We start from the raw sequence: 25,083 nt of genomic DNA on the forward strand, positions 1-25,083 counted from the left end.
TATATACAAACGCCCCTTAACCGACAAATGAAATGTTCTAGCAGCTTTTATAGTATTGCCGATGATGGATGGTGGACTACCGGCTCATGGAACAATTCGTCAAACAAGAAAAACGGGGGGCCCTTTTGACAACTCGACGGGATATAGAACATTGGAATCAACCTATGCAGAATGTCTATCCTACACGACTAAGTATAGAAACACATCAACCGGCAACAGCTTCATATATTAATATATACCTTTTGCCATATATCCTTACGGCCGACTGCGGCTCCGCGAAAAAATGTGGTCAAATTTTTCTCCTTTTTTTAAAAAAAGAAGAAGGCTGACCATTTTTATTGATGGTAAAAAAAAAACCTTTCGATGACCGGGCCATTGCATTTTTTTGTGTACACCGTCCGAAAGATACAGCCAAACGATCGGATGCGGGCGGAAAAAGAAGAAGGGGGAAACGATATCATAGCCAAGGCATGGATGTAGTATAAAAAGGGGGGGGGGAGAGAGAAAAGAGCGCCAGATATCCGAAATGATCCGGGAGTTCATCAATCGAAAGCGGCGGGCGGTACGGCAGCCGCCAACGCGTGTGGACATGACATTTGAAAAGCGCATCATCGCAAAGCCTCTTCTTCTTCTTTTATCTTCTTCTTCTTCCCTATACACTATACGATATATAAAGTGTATACGCTGAAAAACCATTTCGATTGCCTGGGCCAAAAAAAAAAAGATGTTCCGCCATCTTCAATCATTTGTCATGCAACCGAACGACAGAAAAGAAAAGAGAAACACTGTTCACTCCGACGTGCGCATCATTCTCTCTCCTCTCTCCGCACCGCATATAGCTTTTGATAGAGCGACGAATTGAAAATGATGTCGACTTTTTACATCTCTCAAAAAAGGTGGAATTTCTTTTATTATTTTCTAACGAAAATAATTGGCCGTCTTAATTTTCTTTTTTAATTTGCGCAAAATAAAAAATAAAAAAACGGAGGGAATTTTAAAATAACAAAAAAACGGCAGATTATTGATCCGGATATATCAAGACATTTTAGCGGGTTGCTGGTGGAATGACATCTGAAATCGTATCCGTGGAAACGTTTTTTATTCTTTCTAAATTGTTTGTGTTGTGTTTGTTGTTGTCTCCGCGTTCTTATGTATACACATACCCATCCAAGAAGTTTGTCGAGCCGAAATTCATTAGTAAACGCACGCGCGCGTTCCTCTCTCTCTCTTGCCCGCGTGTGCAAAGGTGCCAGCGAGGTGCAGGTGTAGTAGTAGGAGCAGGTTGAAGTAGAGCCGCCTCGCTACTTATAGATATATAGTGTACCACCACCACCACCCCCTTGTGTTTTTTTCCTCCTCCCGTTTTCAAACCGGCACAAAGTTTTGTGTTGGCAGCAACAATTAGATAAACAAGCAATTAGGGAAGACTTTGCTTTGCTTGCCATCCAAAAACAAAAAAAAAAAGAAAAGAAAAAACCCCAAACTGCTCTGGTCGTCGAGCTGATGTTTTCACGACAGGTATACACATATATACACATGTTATGTTGTGTGGGATATATAAAAGGGTGGCGGTTGGTGACATCGAGAGTTGGGATATATAGGATAGAGTGAGCTGCCCGAAACTTTTGACGACGGCGTTTCTTGTCGTGCGTTCGTTGTTGTGTGTGTGTGTATGTTTGTGTGTGTGTTTAATCTGGCGAGTTGACTATATATATGAGCGCTACCGTGCGGTTCTATAGATACTACTACACCATCTCCCGACGACTCTTCTGCTGCTGCTGCTATATATGATAGACTACTACTGTGTACTACTACCGTACTCTCGGCGCTTGTTGATAAAACTATTCGCCCCACTTTTAACGAATCCTTCTCTCTGTCATCCGCTTCCGCGAATGCCCAAACTGTACACAAAAAACTTTGGCGCAATTCAACGCTCCTTTTTTTTCTTTTTTTGAAATTTCCTGTTGTCGACCGGAATCGGCAAAAATGAACAAAAGTTGATATTTTGTACTACCCCCGGAGTATATAATGAAGTTCGATCGATTTCGTTTGTTTTTCGGGTACGGTAGGAAATTCCAGCGGGATGGAACCAGCAGCAAATAACAACATCATGAAGAAGAAGAAGAGCCATGAATCATTTTCTTTTTCCCTTTGGCCCCCTCCAAGAATGGTGTGGGGTTGAAAACTATCCATCAGGAGATGAGCAACAAAACAACAAGAAGAACCTTATAGATATAGACGGGGAGACGCGAGGCCCCCAAAAACAACAACAACAACAGCCCAGCCCAGAACAACAAAAACAGGTCAGAGGCCACATCAGCGAAATCAAAAAGGGAGAAAAGGGAAAATAAGGTCCCGAGGTCGTTGGGGGTTGTTGTGTTGGCACACGTACGTACACGGTGGACAGAGAGAGAAGGAGAAAAAAAAGGGTATATATGCAGGAAAGAAGAAGAAGAAGAGGGGGGAATGAAGGAGATGCAGCCGGGCGAAACAACACAGTCAACAACATCTTCCACCCGGCTCTTTTCCCGCGCCCGGCCAGAGGAGTATATACACATACCCCCACTCTCTCTCTCTCTTATTCCTTTGGCATGTCCTAGATGTTGTCCGAAAAACATCCCGGGAGATAAATAGAAAGTTCTTCTCCCTTCTTTTTCTTTCGCCCCCCATCCGCCCATTCGCCACAAAACACAAACACGAACAGCAGAGGGACAGCAGCAGCAATAGCAGACAACAACAACAACACATATATACTCTACTACTGCTCTGTGTGTATACTAAGAGAGTAGTAGAGACCATCGTATTTTCTTCTTCCTGCAGTTTCTTTCTCTCCACGGGCAACCGTTTTCTATCGACAAAATATTTGTCTATTGACTTTTTGTTTTTATCTTTTTCCTTCTTATTTTCGTCTGCTAGCTACTACCCCCTCCTTCCCCATTGAAAGAAGAAAAACAATCGCATTCGGAGAAATTCGTTTTTAAAAACACACCCACTTTTTTTTCTACTTTTACAAACGACTCATTTCGAAAATTAGATTTGAATTCCAAAGCTTATTATTTTTTGACTGTTGTTGTTGTTGTTGTTGCTCCTTTTTTTGGGGGCCATAGTCGTTTTTGTTGGCAATGCGTCAGCTCGGAGAATTTTTTGACGTGCGGATACCTGGGAAGGCTATGCGCGCCGCCGGATGCTGGTGGATGTTGTTGTTGTTGTTGTTGTTTTCGTGGGTATAATATCGACCCTTTCTCTCCCCCCCCCCGTCTGCTCCCCTCCATCCATCAGTTAGGGAAAGAAGAAGATGATCATTAAGGGCTATTGCTGTGGCTGGTCTGCTGCTCTGCTGGATGATTAGGTTTATTCTAATAATTCACGAGATTTGTTGGCTGAATGGACTCGGGACTTTCGAAAGAAATGCGAAACTCTACATTGTCCGTCTCTGTCTAGAGAGAATGTTTGGATGGACGAGTTACCCAACATATAAATAAACTACAACAAACACACACACACATACACAGAGAGAACAGAGAGAGAAAGACTATAGAGTTTCAACAGATTCAATAATAGGTTGACGTTGCCCGGTCAACCGCTGAGACTGCTGTCTATGTCCATTGGCATATGCGCCAGGGGTAAAAAAAAGAAACACACGGAGATTGATAAACACATCCGACCAGGCCCGGCGGTAATCAATAGGGGGTGGACACCGGCGGCGGACGGAAGAAAAACAAGAAAATCATTTGACAAGAGATAATAATAATAAAAGAAAACTGCTCAACTTGTTGTTGTTATTGCTCTTTCACAAGAGATGAACAATCGTGAGTATATTTTCGAGTCCCCCAGGTCCGCACTGAATGACGAAACAATAATAATCAAGATGGATCACTCCATGCAATCAGAGGCGATCCAATCAAAAGAAATCAAGAACCGCTCGGGAATTTCTCGCGTATTTTCGATTCGTTGGGGTTATATGGGAGCCGAGCGAGCAGAACAACAAGTCGTCTCGCGTCCCCATATGCCCCCGCGAGTCGCAATCAACAGAGGAATGCGCGTGTGTGTGTCTCTGTGTCTGTGCGTGTGCGGGGGGGTTTGTTATTCGGAAGTCGGTCAGACTTTGACATTTGGGTATAAAAATAGCGGCAAAGATAATCGTCTCGGCCCAACCAAAAATTTATGCACAAATGACGTACACATTGAAAATAATCTCATTATTCTAACCTGGAGAAAAGCCGAGTCATCCTTTTGTCCGCGTGTTCCAGTCGATTGAAAATTGAAACGCGCACGAAACGCCGGTTAAAACAAAACAAATTGGTTGAAACAACTCAAATAAAAATACCCAAAAAACTTGCGAAAACTGTTTCGATTGAATTAGTAGCGTCAATCAACACACACACAATTGCGGCTGCTGTCGTCGATTTAATCCAATTAAACTGCGGTCAAAGAAAATTGTTTTTTTGCGGGAGTGGATAGCAGAGATGAGCGCGGTGCGGTATAGCGCGGGCTCGGTGTTAAGTTTGAATGAAGCGACGAGAAGAGCGCCAGAGGAGTGAGTGAGCGACTGGTGGCTGCACACCAGGTTTCGTGAGTGTGTGTGTGTGTGTGGGTCTGTTCACTGTGTGTGTGTGTGTGTGTGTTGGTGACGTGACCGTCCATCAGAAGGAAAGCCTTGGAAGAGGAGGGGGTCTGTTGTTGTTGTTGTTGTTGGCGCTGGATAAACTTGAAGCCCCCCCCCCCGCTCGTCCGCGCGCCACCCTCTCTCTCCTTCCATCAGGTCTCCAGCACCACCCACTCCACCTTCGCCCTCATTTTTAAAAGCTCTCCCTCCCTGCACACTATCTACTGCACCACCCTCTATTGCTTCTCCCTCTCGCCTCCCTCCCTCAGACTTGTTTGTCGTTAGCAACGGCTCTTATATTGCATCCCATAATAAACAACAACAACTCAACTCCCTTGCCCTTCCTTCCTCCCCCCCCCCCTTCCCAATCTCTTCCCCTTCCTCCAAAAAACAAGATGGCCGACAGCGAGAGAAAGAGAGTAAACAAGTTGGCAGTCAACACACACACACACACACACACACATACAGACATAAGAGAGAAAGAGAAAATTAATTAGCTGGCCAGGCGGGAGAACCCGCGCGCTACTGCGCTGCCTTGCCCGTTTTTTTGTTTTCTTCTCCCGAACGAATTGCGACGAAAAACAACAATCCATCCATCCATCCATCCATCCATCGGTGCACTCATATACCTACTATGTCTGCAAGATACCTACACACAGCAGAGCCGAGCAGAGAGACCTACACATTAACGTAATAGTGTATAGTAGACAGTCGGTCGATTGCATGAGAATCTTCCATGACGACGACGTATACTATACTAGCGTCAGGGGCGGCGGCGCTTGATTTATTCACTTTAATTGCCAAACGCCAATCGACCCGATTGCGCGTTCCATTATTGAGAGAGCTATGGCTGATGTGGTGGTTGTGGGACCAGCAAACGCGCAGCTATATTATAAATATATTTGTATGTATTATATGCAGAGACACGGAGAGAAGCAGAGTCCGGCCAGTCGGGAGCGGGAAATATCAAGTCTGCTGGGCTAGAGATAATTCGCCAGACTGAGCGCTGCTGGCGGGCCGGCCCCCCTTGCGTGACTGTATAAATCTGTCCGTGACCATCGTGATCTAATATCAATCGGCGTGGTGGCCAGGCCATCACCGGTGAGGATCATTATTAGAATCAAGTAAAGAGAAAAGAAAATAAAAGACAAAAAGAAATGAACCTTTTCGTTAACGAAATAAAAGACGCAAAACGCGGAAGACGCTGTCGACGCTTCCGACCGAAATACTTGGAATAGACGACAGAGAACCTTTTTCTCTTTCTTTTTTTTGTCTTTTTGTTCACGCCGACGTCGACTTGATTCACCGCTCCCGCCAAGTGTGGCTAATTGATGTGACAAAAAATTAAGTCATCAAACGCACACATCCTCCCTCCCACGCCAGCCAAAGGTGTTAAGACGAAATAACCTTTTCCACCTTGAGGAGGATCTATAAAAGACATTTCTGGCAAACGACAACTCGATTTAGAAATTATCAAGTCAGAAAAGTTGATTACCGTCGTCAATTAATGATATAATTTCTACCTATGCATGCCCACACACAAATGGCATTGATATAGCTACGAAAATGAATGTATGGAACAGACGAGTTTGAACCTGCTCACGTCACGCCATCTTGGGCTTCTTCTTATATTTTCATAAATGTCGGCCCGGCACAATTTTCTATCAGACGAGCGACTTGGGCGGGTCATGAGCCCTTGGCAAAGTGGCTAATTGATGTGACACGTCACCACCGCAAACCCTAGCAGAGTATATCCCTTAACCGCGGGTTGCAGTATAACATAACATCCCGAGCCTGTGCGTCTAAATGTCTATAGTACACGGTGTGCGCGGTTCTGTATGCGGCCGGCGCCAGCACACATTTGATCGATAACTTGGCGACAATTTGTTGTATTTTTTTCCTAACAATTTGTTGATGATGACATGCCACATACAAGTCGGCGGACCCCACCACCACCACCAGCAAAATAACCGTGCCGGAGGGGAAGAGAACAAAAAACTAAAACGAAACTTTTTTATATTTGATCCAAAAAGAGGTGATGAGGTTGGAAAAGGGAGGGATATACGTTCATTCTGTGATAACCCTTTAATAATGATTAGGGTTACACATTTAATAGTACCACCGGCCGACTCCATCATCAAATCATAAAATACAAAAATACAAAAAGGGGGGAAACAAAAAAAAAAAAAGTTTCATCACCGCAACACGAATATGTTTTAGAGGGACAAGCGTGATTTGGTCTCAAACTTCCTATATTTTTCTACATCAATTAACCGACGAGCGTTGCAGACCAAACAAGAGCTCATCGTATTACAGCGCAGTCGGGACGGGACGAAAGAAAAAAATCACGAGTGTTATATATATGTAAGGACATCGGTACATCACGAAACAATTGTGTGTGTCGCCTTATTTTTAGGTTGAAATGTCAAATCCATTATACATTTCATCCCGCCCACACACGTACAGACAAAATGAACTTTTTTTTTAATTTTTTTTCCCCGGCGGATGAGATAACAACCGTCGACGACTGCACACACATACATAGACTGTATATGTGTGTGTATATGAGACACTAAGCAAAATATTATGTACCGTATGTAATATCGCACAAGAAAAACTGCACACACACGACAGCCAATTAATGGGACGAACTGTGGGCTGGCGTGCGCTGCGCTCGGTCACAAAAAAAGAACAAAAAAGGAAACGAATATTATAATTCATATACCTCCTCGTAATACATCACCAACATTACGTGCAGTATATAGGTAAGCGTATATAAGACACACATCCGGAATATTAAAAATGCGCATAGAATAAAAAAAAAGAAAAAACATGAGGAGCTTTTCATCCGGCTCGGAGTTGAGCTCTGTCGTGATAGGAGTAAATATTCAACCCCCCCTTCATCAAAAAAGAAAGAACTTGTGTGTGAAATTGAGAATTCCACCCCAGTTTTTCTTTGTATAGTTTCTGATTATTGACCAAACGTTTTTTTTTTTTAGTTTAGTTTAGTTTCAGAGTGTGTCTCTCATTTGCTTATATCCTCATTTTTGGCGAGCAAAAAGTCAAAGAAGAAAAAATAAAAAGACATTTGCTCTCTGGCTGAGTTGGTGGTGGTGCGTCTTTTGAATACGGAAAATCAGTTGGGTCTTCTTCTCCTTCTTTGCAGCGGTCTAGCGGAGAGCGCTTTTCAAATTTTGCTTGCCAATGCAGTCGACTATGAGTTAAGAAGGGGAGCGATGCCGATTGGCCACACGAGTTTGTGTTGAACAAGAAAATCTCGAGAAGGCAGTGAGGAGGAGTAGGCGGCCAGCCTCTTGTTCTTCTTCCTCACAAAAATGACTACTAGATATACGGACCGACTAATTAGCAACATAAAAGACAACGCTTCGTCAACTATTGAAAGGTTCGCCAGCGACTTTTGCGCTCACTATATATACTCTCTTGCCTATAGTCTAATATACTTCACTTGCTCTCTCTATCTCTTGCTTATATACTGAAAAGAAGAGGGGCTGCAAAGGGGGGTTGGGTGGGCCGGCAGCAGAAGCAGCACATGTAGGCATATGAGAGAAAGCAACTTGCTCATTTGCATTATTCCAATTAGTAGTATAGCCCTGCTCGGCTGTGTCTTTCGTGCCCCACTGTATTACTCCTACGACGTATATATACTAGACCTCGTCTTTGGGTGAGTGCGCCCCGTTTGCGTCGGCCCAAGTTGATCAAGTCTCGTCGGCCGACGTCTCCTGCGCCCAAAAGGAGAGAGGCCAAAAGAGAAATACAAACACGATAGTATATGGCAATCGTAGCCGTATACTCTTGAGCTAGCAGCAGCCTCATATATAGACACACACACAAAACTTTTGGTCGACTCTATATACACACATCTTCACTTCCCATCTCTTATTCTCTCGCTCTCCATCATCGGAAGGGGCTATTCTCTCTTTCCGGAAGAGTTCAAACCCCTCCACCCTTTTCTGGTTGTGTCAAAATGGAAATGAACTTTTATTTGTACACAGTAGCACAGCGCAACACATTCAAATGTTTTATACAGAAATCAAAAAATAAAACAAAAAGTCAGCTTTTCATTTCGGGAATCTAAAACTTATATTCGGGATTCAAAACGAAACGGGATAGTAGCGCCCGCTCGCCGGCTGTTGTATTATAGAGCCAGCAGAAAACATTGGATGAAAGAAGAAAACTCAAACTATAGATTATAATTGTGGAAGTCAGTAGCAGGGCAACACAGTTTCACTTTTTCGACTTTTTGGTCTAGCTAAGTTAGGGATCGCCTTTTCCTCCAGTTCGTTTAACCACTCGCTTTTAAACAGCCCAGGTGTTCCAGCCAAAAGAGAGTCGACTCTCGTGTCTGTTTGTCCGAGCATATTATTTTTGCGTGGACAATACCAGCACCACCGAAGAAACGCGCTTCACAGTTTTCACACAGAAACTTTAACGCAGAGCACAGCTAGCGCAGCAGCACCCACCCTATATATATCTATTGTCTGTTGACCTGAGCATTTGACTCTCTCCCACAAAGATTCTTTTTTTGTTTTGTTTATTATGTTATATATATAAAGTATATAGTGAAAACGCAACTGGAAAAATTACCGTGGCATTTATACAACCCACAGCCAAATAAGAGAGAAAAAGAGACACCATGGCAATTCATTGAATGGGTCCATATGGTCAAGGGGAAAGCAAAAAAAAAGTCTTGATTGTGTTGTGTACCAGTGAGAAATAGATGGAAAAAAGAAAGGAGGAGCTTTTCTGGTTATATGGTCTTGTGTTGTGTGTGTGTGTGTGACGAGATTTTTTTTTCTTTTTCTTAGAAGAGTTTGGTTGCAGCGGCAAAATTCAAATAGCTATAGACATATCGGTCATCGAGGGTCTTTTTTTGGGGGGGCCTCTTTTTTCTTGAACTGAAACATACATAACAAAAAGAGGAGGTGCATTGAAATTTGAAGGCGAAAAACCAGCGCGCGGTCTATGGGAATATAATAAGAAACAAAACGAAAAAAAAAGTCGTCCGTGGTCCAGAAGAAAAAAAGTTCCAGTTACCCCTCCCACACACTATATGGGACTATGGGACCTTGTGTTAACAACGACGCAATGGATATATAGAGAGAGACTGACTGACCAGCACTCACCGTGTTTGCCAGTTGTGTTTGAGCCGCGCTCGGAAGTGTCGTAAAATGCTTTTTTTTCTCTTCTTGGGGGAGAAAAACAGTCAAAAATGGTAGAAGAATACAAGAGAAAAAGAGGAGGGGAGATGGTATTTTTTTGAAACGGGAGATGGAACAACTGTGTGTGCTGGAACGGCTAGCTCTGACCTGTGTGTTCCAGTGTTCGCGTAGGGGAAAAAGGAAACCCCGGTCGAATTTTCGTGCCGGGACGAAAGAGAAAAACGTTCGCGACACAAAGTATCTGTGACTTGAGCATAGAGGCTGTGCGCTATATACAGCAGGGAAGGAGGAGCTCGGAATTTCAATAATGAATGACCTCCTACCCTCCTCGCCTGCTGGACTGGAGAGCAGGGTAAAAAAGGACAAGAAAAGCTATTAGAGATCTCATCGACAGCAGTCGGGCACTGCCAGAGAATCGGCGGGGACACTTTTAGCTTGAGATATCAATGGACACCTCCCCCCTCTACCGATCCTACACCCTCATATATATCTTGTATACATCAATTGTTTTTGTTTTTTGTTTCTTCCTTTTTTTTCCAATCTTTTCCCTAGAGGAAATGCATTTCGGGTCTGAAACGTCATTCAATTAAAAACAAATTATCCTTTAATATACGTTGAACTGACGATTTTAAAGGTCTCTACTGAGACCTTCAAATTGAATGACATTGCATTCGAAATTCGTAGTAATTTAAGGCATTTTAAATATCTGGAATTCCACCTCGCGGTTGAATATGTTCACCTTTCTATTGGGAATCCCATATTATAGGCTATATATTTCGATTATTAGCTATTTTTAAAATATAATTGAAATTCTGGAAACTTACGGGTATAATAGCCGAAAGAGGGCGGCGCCGTAATTCCTCGACAGCCGGAAGCTTGTCCGTCTCGGACACTGTACACTCAGCTGGGCCGTTTGTCTCTATAAATGTATAGGGGCGCGCTTCCAATTCGCGCGCTCCGTTTGAAATTTCGTGCGCCTTTTAATTCTCACAGTAAAAAAAAAAACAGCACCAGCTCTCAGTTTGAATCACAATAATATCGTAGAATTATCCTGAATAACTGCCGGACGGCTATACGTCCATCAACCGAGTAAATTCCAGCACAAAACAAAATAAAACAACTGGAAGCGTCTATATGTCTTTGCGGACGTCCACCGGATGAACAAACAGCACAGGTGATGCGGAGATGCGATTGGAGTCAATATGATTGAGAGTTTGAAATACAAAAAATTCAGTTCACTTTTTAAAAATCAAAACTCGGTGCAACTTCCTTTTTTCTGCTTCTGCTCCTGTCTAAGAAAGGAAGTCTAATGAGTCTCTGTGGTGTGGTGGCTGGAACTTGCTGACCATTCGCTTCTTCGACTTGTACTACGCACACAGTTTGTTCTTCCTTCGACACAAGAAGATGGAAAAGATCTCTTCTCTGTGTGCTATGTGTACAGAGGGGGTGGTGGGAGGGTGGTAGTCCCAATTGGATGAGGGTTTAGGTACTATAGACTACACTATGAGGAAGGTGGTGGGAGGGGGGGTTAGTTTTAAGGGGGGTTTGGCTTGTAAGAAAAATCTCAGAAAACCAGTTTTTCCAGGCACACTTTAAACAAAAAAAAAAGGAAACTTGGACAATTTGGAAGTTGGTGTGACAAATTTTTTTTTTGTTTGGTTCACCCTTAGTTCATTCTCTCAGCTCGTTTCTTTGTATAATTATTATTATCATTTGAAAGTCGACAACAAAACGGTCGACGTCGAGTTGAGCCCATTTACGAAGAAAGGGCCACCTTTTTTTTTGTTTTCTGTCACCTCACCTCCTTGTCAGATTAGCCCGTGACGTCATGTGAGACCTATCGCAAAATGAAATCTAGATCTCTCTCCAAACAACGCGCAAAATGTCCTTTTTTTCCAACAACTTAACGATGGTTAGAGACCCACAAAATCAACAATCACATCGAACGAGACTGTGATGCGGCAGCCACCATCATCCCAGTTTCGAATTTCCCGCATTGATTGAATCTCGGCCATCTGTTGGCGGTCGCCGTTTGATTACCAAATGAAAGGGAGTCGAAAGGGTGGAAAAAAAGGACTTTTTTTCAAAAGTTAATCAACAGCTCTCTGTGTTCTATTCCGCAGTTTGGGAAAATAATTTTTTCTTCTTATTTTTACGAGTTGAGGGTAAGTGACCTCTCGTCTTGAACAGACTATTGCATCTCTCTCTTGCTTAGCTGCTCTGGTGTTCTTGTATTGGCCACCCAAGGAAACAAGAAGAGGCCCACCTTCCCACCCTCGACCCACACAGCCTGTGCATCACTATAACATATACACACACCAAACTAACAGAGACTAACACACGAATACACACGCAAGTTTACAATGGGGCATTTTCAGCAACTAAAGGTATATAGCCAGGGTTATATATATGTATACCTTTCGCAGCCGATGTAATTTATGTCTGACAGCCTCTTTTTCTTTTTTCTTCTTCTTTTTCTGTGAAAAATAACTCCCCCTCAAAAACTCAAAAAACGTCCTCCGTATTTTTCGCCGTGTCCCTTCTTCTTCTTCTTCCTGACTTCCCAACCAATGATTACCAGCGTTAAGTCATTGGACACTGCGCAGAAAATATATACAGCCAGAATAAGGGAAACCAGCTATAGCTCTACACCAGTGTCAAAAAAAAGAAAGAAGAAAAGCCGCGCGTTTTTCGGTTGTGTTGTAACACAAGGAAAACGGCATTCCTTATGTGTTCCCGATATCCATATGTAACTGCTTTGGCATTCTTGTCCGCTCTCTAGCTTCCACCCTCGTCGCCTTATTTTTAACATTATATTTTTTTTTCGCTTTGATTTTTTCGCTTCTTGTTACAAAGAGGAAAGGAGGAGAACAAGTTATATAAGCGCCATCGTGGTTGACGGTCGTCCATCACAAGCTGGACCCAAAATGCTATAATATGAAAAATACGCGACTCTTTTTTGACTTGAAAGGAGAACATTCAATGTTTTCTTGTTTCTTTTGGTACACAGAGAGAGAGAGTAGAGCAGAGAGCACTGGGGGACATCAACTTTTAGGCAATAAGTTTGGATAGAAGCCCTTCCGGGCGTTGCGCGGAAGGCCGACGGATGGTGGGCTATCCGGATTTGGAAATGGTCCGCTCCCGAGTGTAATAAAGGTCTCGACACCTTTTTTTTGTTTTATTTCGAGATGAATGAATGAGAAAATTCTCTGACCGTAACCAACGAACGAAAGAAATCAATGGATTATATCAGACATGGTCGCATTGCCAAAAACAAAAGGGAATTAAAAGAAATAAATTCTTTTCTGATTTTGTTTTTTTTTTGTTTTCTGGCAAACGGCACTTTCTGTTACGCCAATTGGCGGAACGCGATGATGTCACCCGCTTCCGGTGCTTAAAAATATCAGAAAAAATTTGGTTGATATATTTATTTTTCGCCTATTTGCAACGATGTTGGGGTTGCGCGTTCTCCCCTCTCCAATTTTGGTTTTTCCCCCGAAATGAAAAACACACACAAAGGCGAAACAAAAAATTGATGTTTGTTTAATGATTGAAGAAAAGAGCTTTAAGAAGGAGATGACGACGGTTATAACTGCGGCGGCTATGTGCGTTTAACGAGCTCACTCCATCAGCAACAACAAGTTTAAATGTTTTCGGGCGCTCATTTTCATTTTTTTGTAATTTTTATTGTCCCTCTTTTTGGGTTTGTTTTTTTGTTGTTTTTGTTTGACGTCTGAAACGAAATAACGAAATCAGACGGTCAAACAGAGAGAGAGAGAGAGGAAACAGAGATCTCGGCGTGCGGTCGCTCCAAAACTGTTATTTCGTCTCAATAAAATTTAACGATTTCATTAAGTTCGCCCTTTTTCCCCCCATAGAAAATCGACTGGAAACATTTGGCTTGTTTTTTTTATTCTAATTCTAATGTTTTGTGTGTTTTTGGGTAGGAAAATGAAATTACACGGTGTGTGAGTTTTTCGGCCGTCTCGTGTACGTGTGTAGTACAAGCCCCGGCCGTAACAACATCAAGTTATTAGGCCAACTAACCCGACCCGCCAGTCGGTCTCCGCGCCAACTTTTAAATTTTCTCTCCTCCGTATACAATCGGATTCTGACGATATTGTTCATTAATTTCAATAAGCTGTTGAGCTCTTCTATTGTCGCCCATTTAAATGATTAAAGAATTAAGGCGATAAATTGTCACACGAGTTTAGGGGACTGCTTTGGAAATCAATCAAGTCTGTGTTATACACCGGAGACTGTCATAGAAGATAACATGAGGGATCCATCGCGCAGAAAATTCACAATGAGCCAGCATCTTCTTTTTTACCACTAACTTTTTCTTTTTAATACACACAAAAGCGGATTCACTCTAGAGAGGGGGGGGGGGGTATGATGGCGGCCCCGTTGTTTGTGTGTATACAATGACAGTATACACACACACAGAGTTGTTCTTCTTCCTCTTTTCGATTTAAAAGACCATCAACTAACTACTAGAGGGTCACGCGAGGTCATTTTTTTACCGGAGGAGGTCATCCGGAGAGGGTCCCCAAGGTCAATGAATGAGGCACCGACGTCCGATCAATGTTTGTGTTTGTGTCTCAAAGAAAAAATTGGTCAATTTTTGTTTTTCTTATCGTTTCACCTTTATTGTATTTTTGATGTGACCTTGCTTCTTGCTTCTTCACTCTACAATTGTACTAGACGTAGTAGTAGTAGTAATAGCTGCTAGTAGGCCTATTTGCTACTACGCTATAGACTATCGATTGTTTTGGGTCACCCTATATAAAAATCCCCACAGGATCGGTCAACAAGATCGCCATATCCCCTGGCTATTAGTTACAAATAAGAAATGGATGTCGGCTTGTTTTTGTTTTCTAGCCTCTCTAGACGTTTTGGTTTGGATCTCTGGAGAAACACGGCAAACACCCCTATAACTGTGTTTTCTATCGCTTTCTTTTTAGATCTATAATTTTTATTATAATATCGTCGGGCGTCTCTTGGTTGAGTAGTAGGTGTGTTATACACCGGACGATGAAAATGTAGGCCAACCTAGATCGACACGTGCCACCCAATTGTTCACCTTTTCAATGTTTGACCAAGGTAGAATATTGATGCAATAGGTCAAACTCTAATTGGAAACGTCGATAAAGTAGTACACACGACTCGTTAAGCAGCAACTTAACAAAATCTAAAAACAATACATGAAGCCTCAAAGAAAACAGAGTTAAGAGAAACAAAACAAAAATGGTCAGAGAACTTATGTGGGAATTGAACGGAAACGACACGCTGCTGGGATCTTTTTATTTTATTTTTAATACGAAGAAAATATATTGACTATACAAGAGTCCGTCCAACGTTTGTCTGTTTGTTCTTTTATCAACTGCTGGCCCGTAACAAAACAAAACAGGCCAGCAGCCCCGAAAAAAAGAATAAGAAGTATATAAGAGTCTGCTGGATAGAAAGAAGAAGAGAGAAGAAACAACAACACGACGAGAATAATGAGGCAAAGTGTGTTGACGATGACTGGGTCTCTTTTTTTTAAAACTTTTTTCCCGTTTGCGCCCTCTCTCTTTGCTCAGAGCCCCGTGTGTGTGTGCGGGAGGAGAGAGAGAGAGAAAGAGCAACAACAACAACAGCAAAGTGCACTGGCCTTATACACTCCGTGCGTGTTGTCTATGTGTGTGTGTTGTTGTCTGTTGTGGATGGCAAACGGAGCGAGGGACCAACGCGCGTCTATGTGTCGAGACCGTTGGACGCGCTTTTTGAAGGGCCTCCTAATGTTGACTTTGGGTGCCCAGTCATATGTACTGCCTTGCTGCTATAGCAACCAACACCTCTCTCTCTACTCTATACTCTCCCGGCTATAGACCACCCTCCTCCTCCTCCTCTTTTGCTATGTGAACGCGGGAAAACAATATTTAAAATAAAAGATGACGCGCGACGAGAGCTGGCCCCTGTGTCAACACACACACAACAGCTCGCGATCCTTACCTTTCTAACCGTCTTCCGTCAAGCCAGCGTGTTGTTCCAGTCTCGGGGTTGTTGCCTCTTTTGCCCACTCAACTTCTCCTTCGATACTAAACGACGGGCGGTTCCCCCCCCCCCTCCTCCTTGATTCCTCGTTCCTCTATAAAATCGATATTATTCAACATCAATTTCTGAAACGCAACGTTATTACGCTTGAATGAATATTGATTCATATTGTGGCGATGCATTTTATTTTTAGCGATTCCTTCGTTATCAATTTTGACTTTTTTGTTATTACTTCTTTCACCGAAAAATATCTTCGATGTAGGTCGTTGGGTTTGTGTTCTATAGTCCTGCCCCGAATGAAATTAGCGAGGGCAATTGAGTACAATGCAGCGCGGGTATATCATCTTCTGCCCGTTTGAATGGAATCGCTCAAGTGATTAACTAGCGCGAAATATGAAAAGGAATAATAAAAAAAAAACAAGGTACTACGAATAGAGGATCGATCAAATCCGAGAGACTGGTTACACAACACTATCATACAGTTGCTGTCGTTGCGGTGGGTGGTCATTTTTCTCAATCAAAAGAAACTTCCTCGTTTCTTTGTGTAAATTAATACACAACAAAAAATGGTTACAAATAGTAAAATAAATATCAATTTTAGTCTTGTTATTTCAATAGTCGACTGTATGACTTTTTTTAAAATAATAGCTTGAAAAGGAAGCGCTTCATTTTTATTTTCAGCTTGGGTAAACCCATTGGGAGGTAAAATTAAATTCGCAGGGGGGGTATATGGCGCGGTTTGGGCGGATGCGCAGTTGTCTGTGTATTATCGAACATGTACTCGAAAAAATTAACTGTTACAGAGAAACCGCCGCTCTGATGCAATATTTAGCCCTCCCAAGACTAAAAAAGCCATTACTAATGGAATCAATCAAGCGCTTCTTATTTAGTTTCATGGGCGGAAAAAATGTGTGTAAAGCCGCGAGTTATTTTTCCGTTGAGGCCATCGGCTTGTCACCGCCCGTCGTCTTGGGTATACTACACCTCTGCGGCTGCTGTCCCTATTTATATACACTGGCGGGACTGTGTGTAGACTGAGTAAAACTATATAACTTGCACTGTAGTTTAGCGGCGGTCTATCCCGTTGTTACATTCGAGCGGGATTGATTAGATGGAGCCATTAAAACGGCCAAAGGGCCGGAATATCAATACATCCGGTCACTGGCGCTCCTGAATAAATCCGTCGGTCCGGACGTTGCCTGGGACTATACACTACACGCTCCTTCCCAACTGGACGCTCTGCCCACTTGGGGGTGGGAGAAGGCGAGGAAAGACGACAAGTGCACGCTATATAGACTAGGGAGATAGAAAAACTAGCCCTTTTCTTATTTTCTTTCTCTCTCTCTCCTCCCTTTTGTGTCGATTCCAACGGTGGACAGTCCTTACATTATGGCCATCTTCACGACTTCACCCTCTGTTGGCAATGTCTTTGAGACATTTAAAAACATCAAAACGATCGTTGGCTATATGGCATAGGCATTCTTGACTGTGGAATAACCATACCGGCCGCATATCCTCCGACCCTCCTTCACAGTCGTCTCCTAGAAACTCTTTTTTTCCTATTCTTTTCCCTATGTGTGTGTGTGTGATAATCTGTTGTGAGCCGTCAGCAGGAAAACCCGAAAGTGTGTCTTCTTGCTGAGCCAACAGCCATCAAAATGACGACACACAACTAGTACTACATCCCGCCACTGCTGCTGCTGCCCATCGACGAATTTGGCTTCAGACCCAGAAAAAAAGTAAAACGGAACAAAAAGTTGCAGCTTCAAGTCCTCAACAGCCATCGACATAACATTACTTGATAATATACACACTCTTTCTCAGACAGTATACACACACACACACACACACAAACTGACGCAGACAAAATATTAATAATAAAAGAAATGGACGATATATATATAAATACAGCAGCAGCCGGCCGTGGCCGTCTTGTGGTAGCCCCCTTATTGACAGAGATATTTCCAAGCAGCGGAGGAGCCCTCTACTTGTATATAATACTTGTATACATTATTATTATAATATTGAGGAGAGCCCTTGTGCTGCGGCAAAAAGACCTACAAACTTTTGTAGGCGACAACAGTTTGCGTTTGACAGTCTAGTCAAATGGAGACAAATAGCCGCCGCGCCGTGAATGGTGACCCGAAACCGATATGGCGCAACATTTGAATGTGTGTACGACACAACACCATAAAACTCGAGAATCTTTTTATGATTTTCTTTCATCGCCACTTCTTTTTTCCCGCCTTTCGCCGGTGAAAAATCGCCTTTTTTTCTTTTACGACCGCAATAGACGTGGAAGAATCTAAGTGTTCCATACATGAAATAGTTATACAATTCATCAATATTACGAATATCTATAATATGTATATGCGAAAAAAGAGGCTGAGAGAGAGAGAGAGAGAGAGCTAGCTAGAAGAGGCTGTGGTGATGAATGGTTTGGAAGCGATGTGAAAAGAACCAGTAAAGCCATTTGAATATGAAAAGACTAGTGTGTAGAGAGTGAGTAGAGAAGGAGAACTTTGGATATAGCCGAAGAAGCATTAGATATGTACTATATCGATAGAAATCGAGAGATGAAAAAAGCTAAAAGACGATGGGGATCTTTTGTTACGGCGCTATGGCACCGCAGCCAACAATCAAAAAAGCTAACCATTCATCATTCCACTTCTTTTTTTATGTACTATTACACTTATACATATATATATATATACCTATATAATACATATACTATATCCTATGAGTTCGGTTCTCAATAAATCCACCGTGTGCATATAGTACACTACAGATATGTTGGTGCGGTATGTAGCCTATTAGATATTGGTCGAACCTACATGGCTATACATCCAATCAAAGAATATTGAAATCGCATGTTCATAGCCGCCCGCGCTTGATATTAATCCATAAAACAGGAGGACTTGCGGTCATCCAATCAAATACACATACACGCCTGTATATAGCCCTGTATATAGTACATATATATATATATAAATATATGTGTTATGTATGTGTGCGTATGGCCTTGTGTCCATTCGGTCAGCCGAGAGATGCTCATCAAAACGCTATCTGTTCATCATAAATATGTCGATAAATGAAAGCCCCGCTGTATGTGTGTGTGTGGGAGACGAGAGGGGAATTTCATTCTTTTTCGATGGATCTCGGAGAGGGGGGGACGAGGACTATATGTGCGGATGCCTAGTAGTGAGAGGCCGAGCTGGACAAGAGATTTTGATAGAGGACACAAATATAGATCGGCGACATTGGCCGGGGCGCTTTTATTTGAGTGTATATGTTTTCGGGTGGATCTAGCGTTGGCAAGCAGAAAAATTCTAGCCAGCCACATATTGTGCGGTCATTGGTCACATCTTTTTGATAGTGACAGCCTAGTATACAGCAGCAGCAGCAGCAGCATCTAATATATAAGTCATGTGTGCTCTGGTCACCCATATCAGATAAACAAGTTGGACGACCGGTGAATAAACTTCCTCCTTCACCAAATCAAAAATATAGGTCCAACTCGAATACAAAAGAAATCGCGCTGATCAGACATCTTATGTGCGCTTCTTTCTCTTTGCTTTTACGATTAGGGACCGCCAGGGTATATATATGTTACATAAAACCGAAAATCAGCTAATAATATCGAAGCGGAGAGCATATATTGGTCTCTATATAGAATAACACTCTCACCGACTGCCACCGTCCAGCCCACATTTCCCGAGCTACAATTTCAATCTTCAATTTCATCCGATAATCTTTTGATAATTTACCATTTTTCAAAAATATTAATTTAGTATAGTAGTGCCTGTTTACTTCTCGTCTTAAACAGGATGGACGAAATTGAAAATCTTGGCTCGGCGTGCAATAAGCAGAGCCGGCGTTCATTATTACTATACATCTGGAAACTCTTATTTTTATTTGTGTTTGAGCGTTTGATGCACAGAAGAGCTAGAGAGCTTTCAATCTCTCATATTATAATATACAACGAGTCGCATTGAGTTCATTTGGCACACACGCACACATGCAGTACTTGAATGATAATTTCACTCAGTTATTGAAGAAGAAGAAGAAAATAAAAGGGGTTCATCTAACATTCAACAAGCCATTTCCTTGGAGACAATAATACGGGCTCTTCGGGGCCTCTAAAGACGCTGACAGGCGCATGCAAATAATGTGTTTTATGAGTTGTACATCAGAGCACAGTAGTTTCACATCTATCTATATTATAAATATATAGGTTTATATAGACAGCGACACAGTGGCAGCAACAGGAAGCGGATGCATCATCTCGGATTCCACGCGTCCCTTTAATAATGCGATGCAGACGCAAGCAGCAGCATGTTTGTATAATTTTATTTTCCGCTTATCATTAAAGCCGAGCGCTAGCTAATATAGCTAGCTGCTGTACACTAGACTCCGGCGAGGGCGCTCTCGCTCGACCTGTTAATTGATCCACTTCAATTCAAACGAACCCGACTCTCTTATTTTATTAGGATAATGCAGTTAACGTTTGTACTTATAATAACGTTCTCCGCTTGAATCACCAACGTCATCAAAAACGTACTCAAACAACGATTGCAATTTGAAGCGGTTCATAGTTGATTTGTTCCACTTTAACACCGACTCAATCATTTCGAATACAATTTTCTCAATTTCGTTCGACCCCAAAACTCCCGAATTCATACGTCTTATTCCCAAATCGTATTTATTTGCCACCATCGGAGATGCGCAGCAATAAGAGAGAGAGAGAGAGTGCAGTCGGGGAATCCGGGATACTATACTATATATATAACGGCATTGATTGATCGGAATCGGATCAATTAAGCTATATAGCGCAAGTGACAAAACCTTTTTTGTCTGCTGCTGCCGGGGAGAAATGAGAGAGAGAAGAGGGGGAAAAGTGAGAAATTACAAAGACACATTTTTTAATGGTATCGTTAGTCACACAAATGCTGGCAGCTTCCAAACGGGATCCCCGCACAGCACACACACACCCCGGAGTTGAGATGTTCAGTCAAGTGCGAGGGAAAAATGACACGCCAGGTCAGAGGAGAGGTCGCATTTCTCTCTGATGGGGATGTGCCTTTCTATTACGTAGATGAGGGCGATCCTCCATTCATGCCAGTCGATGCCCCCCCATTTAGTTCACATCAAAAGAAATAAAAGGACCTGTGTGATTGAGTCGTCTTGTCAACAGTATTATAGTGTGTGTGTGGGTAGATGTGTGCTGTGCTTTTGGCGTCGGCTGCCGAGAGAGAGACGCATGAGACGTCACCACAGGAGCCCACCTCCGTTTGTAACGTTTCGAGCGAGGGCGAACAAGCGGAAACGTCCAATGCGCTATAGAAGTCGACTTGAGATCTCAACAGTTCAATTTCTCAGATTAAATATCCAGACAAGTATTTGCCCCGCTTTATTTCCGCTAGACTTGGCGCGGCAATTTGTTTTTGGGGACCGCTATCGTCTTATAATCACGAAAGTGTTGTTGTTGGCGCCTTGCTACTTTCATATTCGGATATGTAATATACTGTATACTATCGGACATTGTGCCATCTAGCGACTGGCTAATCGGCCGCTCTCCGTTGTCCTCTGTAATAATAATAATATAATAATAATTATGTGTCATCGGCTCATCGCGTTCGCATTTATTTTACTTTTTTTTTCTGTTCTGTTCCATCACCCAAACCCCCCCCCCAAAAAAAAAAAATAAATAACTGACACGCACACACAAAGTCACATCAGCGCCGGAAGACGAATGCCCACACGCCGGAGCCAAAGAAGAGAATAAATACAGAGAAAATACCAACAAGGATCCTTGATAAAACAAAGTGGGGCAGAAAAGCTTGTGGGAGGTTAAAGGGAGTGGTGGTGGTGGTGGTGGGAGACGGACGGACGGACGGCCAGAGAACGGACGAAAAGGAGAGTCTCTATATAGGTGGAATGAACAGCTATAGAGTACACACACACACAAGAGAATATAAAAGCGCTTTCCTCCTTTTGCCCCCCCACTGTCCATGGAGCCCGTGGATAGCGTCGAGAGACTTGTCTATACTGTTTTGTTCTTCCTCCTCTTCTTCCTTCTTTTACCACCCCACACATCACCCACCCCGCCTAATACCCTCGACGGCTGCTCACGCTAGTTGACGCAACCCAATTCGTTGCGAGAGAGAGGTGGGCGAGGGGGGAGTTTTTGGTGGGAGAGAGCAAAGAGGAAGGCAAGCAGGCGAAGCCGGGCGCAGTGTCAACAAAATGCAAGGTCTTGGTAAACAAGAACCAAATGGAAAAGTCTAGAACGGAACGACGCTGGACGCCGACGAATATATATATACACACATACACACACACATATATATATAAGAGAAAACAAAACAACAGCGTGGTTTAGCCAAATAATGTTTGGGGACACACACGCGCACACACACACACACACACATAGTCGAACAGAATATAACTGGCCGTCTGGCTAGGGTGACGTATAGACAGCGGAGAGGGAAAAAAGCGGGGAGACTTTTTTTTTCGAATCACACCCGGTTCTTTCTCAAAGTGGCTGAGTCAATAACACAACACAAAAATGGCTCGATTCTCTTTTGTCCTGCGCCTTCCAAAAAGGAAGAAGATCTGGGTGGGGGAAAAGATGACGATGTCAAGTTCAAATCAACGACAAAGACGTTAACGCTAAAGTTATGGCTGGCGTGTGCGAACTTTATAGTTAACATTGCAGTTCATTTCAAACGCCAGCATATTCCGCATTGTAAATTTGATTCGACTAATTTTATAAATAACGCGCTTTATATTCTTCGTGCCTAAATTTCAAAAATTTATAATATGAAACATAATGTATTTTTTTCTTACTGTTCGATTGTATTTCATGTCTTGTTACTTATTCATTCACTAGATGGCACTACTTATTAATTTCCCATAAATACGTCACTTTGAACTAGTCAAAATAAAAACAGAATATTAAGAAAACAAATATTAAAAATGACATTTAATCTCATAGAAACCGATCTAACACAAATTCTAGGTTGAAATCATCGGCTTCTTGAATTCCACAAAGTTCAAAAACGTTGAAATAATATGGCGACAATAATTCAAAAAATCCTAAAAAGTTTGTCGTTTACGTTTACCACAATTCAAATCCATCACTTTGAGTTGTTTCGAAATTCAAATAGAGAAAGGCAACAAGTTGTCAAAATGTCGTGCCGGTCGCCTACCCGCGCATGTCACCACCCGGTCTGCTGACGCGAGCGAAATTCAAAATGATGATTCATCTATTCATTCTTACCTTAAAATAACATCTTGGTAAACGTCAATCTGTCCTTATTCTCGTCCAGGAAAAAGGATTCAACGAACCATTAATGCGGCTGATTTTTCCGGCTTTTTAAAGTTCAATAATTCGACGCGCACATCTTGTCACGATGTACCACTGTTTGTGTTGTCGACACTGATTTCCCGCCGACTGAACGCTCACGAGTGTGCGTCGTTTTTTGGAGGCACAGTATAGGCAAGAGCGAGCGACGACTTCATAGCGACGAGTCGACTCCAACAGTCGACTGCTACTCCGTGACCGACGAATTAAAAAATGGACATATCTAAGCGTCAACTAACCTTTTTTAAATATTTAACGCCAAAGTCTATAAAAGGCTGCCGTTCCAACTTTCGTTCAAGTTAAGACAATTGGCCAATTTTCAAACGGCTGGCCATCCTTTCTTGTTTTTGTCAAAAGTTGGCAGAACTTTGCGCAATTTAGTCGAAACTAGACTAGTTTCTACTTTGTGCTGCGCTTCAACAGATTTTGATTACCAGAAACAATCGCACCGGGTCAGTCAGCAGTTTCGGTATTCATATCTTATCTGACATAGTCTTGGTAAAGGAAATCAATTCCAAATGACCCAGAATGAACAATTTCCTCCTTGATTATCAATGGAGACAGTTCCACTAGACAAAGTTGAATTCTTAGAATATAAAGTATATAGTGCCCAAATGACCGAGTTTAAAAATCAACACCTTGTCTCATCAAACTGTCAAGATACTTTGCAAATTTAAAAATTGTCTTTGTCCCAGTTCGTGATGATTAAATTCGAGATGCGAAAAAGTTTGGTTGCTGTTGCGTCGTAATAACATCAGTCGGCCTCGGTCGGCCTCACCAAAAATAGCCCGGTATTAACCAACTTTGATTGCTCATTCGACATTCCTTAACGTATATATTCTTTTATATACACTGTAGAGTAATTGCACGTGGGTGGCCACAAAGCCTATCCTATAAGATCATAATCATTGACGTCCGATGCGAGATCTCGTCCTCTCGGGAACAACATAGTTGTCCTTCATCATTCACGGCATCTGGCGTCGATGAAAAAACAATGCATCATCATACAAAATTGACGCTTAGTATATAGTGTAGTAGTAGCAGCAGCAGCAGTAGTACTTGATGGCGTTGGGTGTTTACTGTTGAACAAACCGTGTAGCCACATCATCTAGGGTCTTTGTTGGGCGACAGAATAGCATTGCACGCTTATATACCGACCAGAGCAGCATGTATACAGCAGCAGAGTCTCAGGGTTGTTTTCTTGTTGCGAGCTGAGTCATGCGGAGCTGATGAATTGTTCTTGGTCGCAAAACACGCACATACACAGACACGCGCTGGAGGTGGATGACGTACTTTCTTACGTAGGTAAACGTGCTGGACAGGATTAAAAAAATAGGAAGAAAACAGAAATATTGATGGTAAAGAACGAAGAAGAACGCTCCTCCGTCTTGCCCCCCTTCCGCCTGCTAGCGATGTTGACTGTGAGAGTTATATGGAAGTCTACATAAGAGGGGAAAAGAACTCTTTTGGAGGACAAACAAAAATAGTTGTTGATGTTGTTGCTGCGCTGCTCGTATGCAGTGCGGTGATCGAGTTTGAAAGTAGGATTCAAACTGTATACAGCGGCTGCCAGGGACGGCAGAAGGGGAAACTGCGGAAAGAACCACAGGATACCTGCTGTTAGTTGTTGGCCCTTGGAACTTTGAACAAAGTTGAATCGGTCACAGTTTTGAGGCGGGACGTTCGAATTTATCCAAATATAGGCTATAGCTATACCTACTCTGTACAGGACCGTTGGCCTAGCAGCGGCCAAACCAACATTACTCGCCAGTTTGTTGACGCAATTTTTGGTGGAGCGCCTCAGCAGCCTATGCTGTTAGTTTATCTAATTCTCTTGTACTCGATGTCGTTGCGCTGTACGTAAAATGAACGACGTCCGTTGACATCATTTAAAA

The 25,083-nt window shown here is 42.5% G+C and overlaps 1 protein-coding gene across 3 annotated transcripts in view; it reads right to left on the reverse strand.

Moving 5' to 3' along the window:
* The window catches only part of LOC124335840 (forkhead box protein P2-like), a 43,829-nt gene extending 20,583 nt beyond the window's left edge, over nt 1-23,246 (reverse strand). The window contains exon 1 of one of the 3 annotated variants that reach the window (XM_046789327.1): nt 23,105-23,246. The gene's annotated coding sequence lies outside the window, so the exon portion shown is untranslated. Of the gene's footprint in view, nt 1-4,209; nt 4,599-10,610; nt 11,125-23,104 lie in introns of those variants that run through there. The other 2 variants (XM_046789325.1, XM_046789326.1) reach the window with 2 other exon arrangements.
* Between the last annotated feature and the right edge of the window lie 1,837 nt (nt 23,247-25,083).

The sequence above is a fragment of the Daphnia pulicaria genome, chromosome 4, assembly GCF_021234035.1.
Source record: "Daphnia pulicaria isolate SC F1-1A chromosome 4, SC_F0-13Bv2, whole genome shotgun sequence".
NCBI classification, from domain to species: Eukaryota; Metazoa; Arthropoda; class Branchiopoda; order Diplostraca; family Daphniidae; genus Daphnia; species Daphnia pulicaria.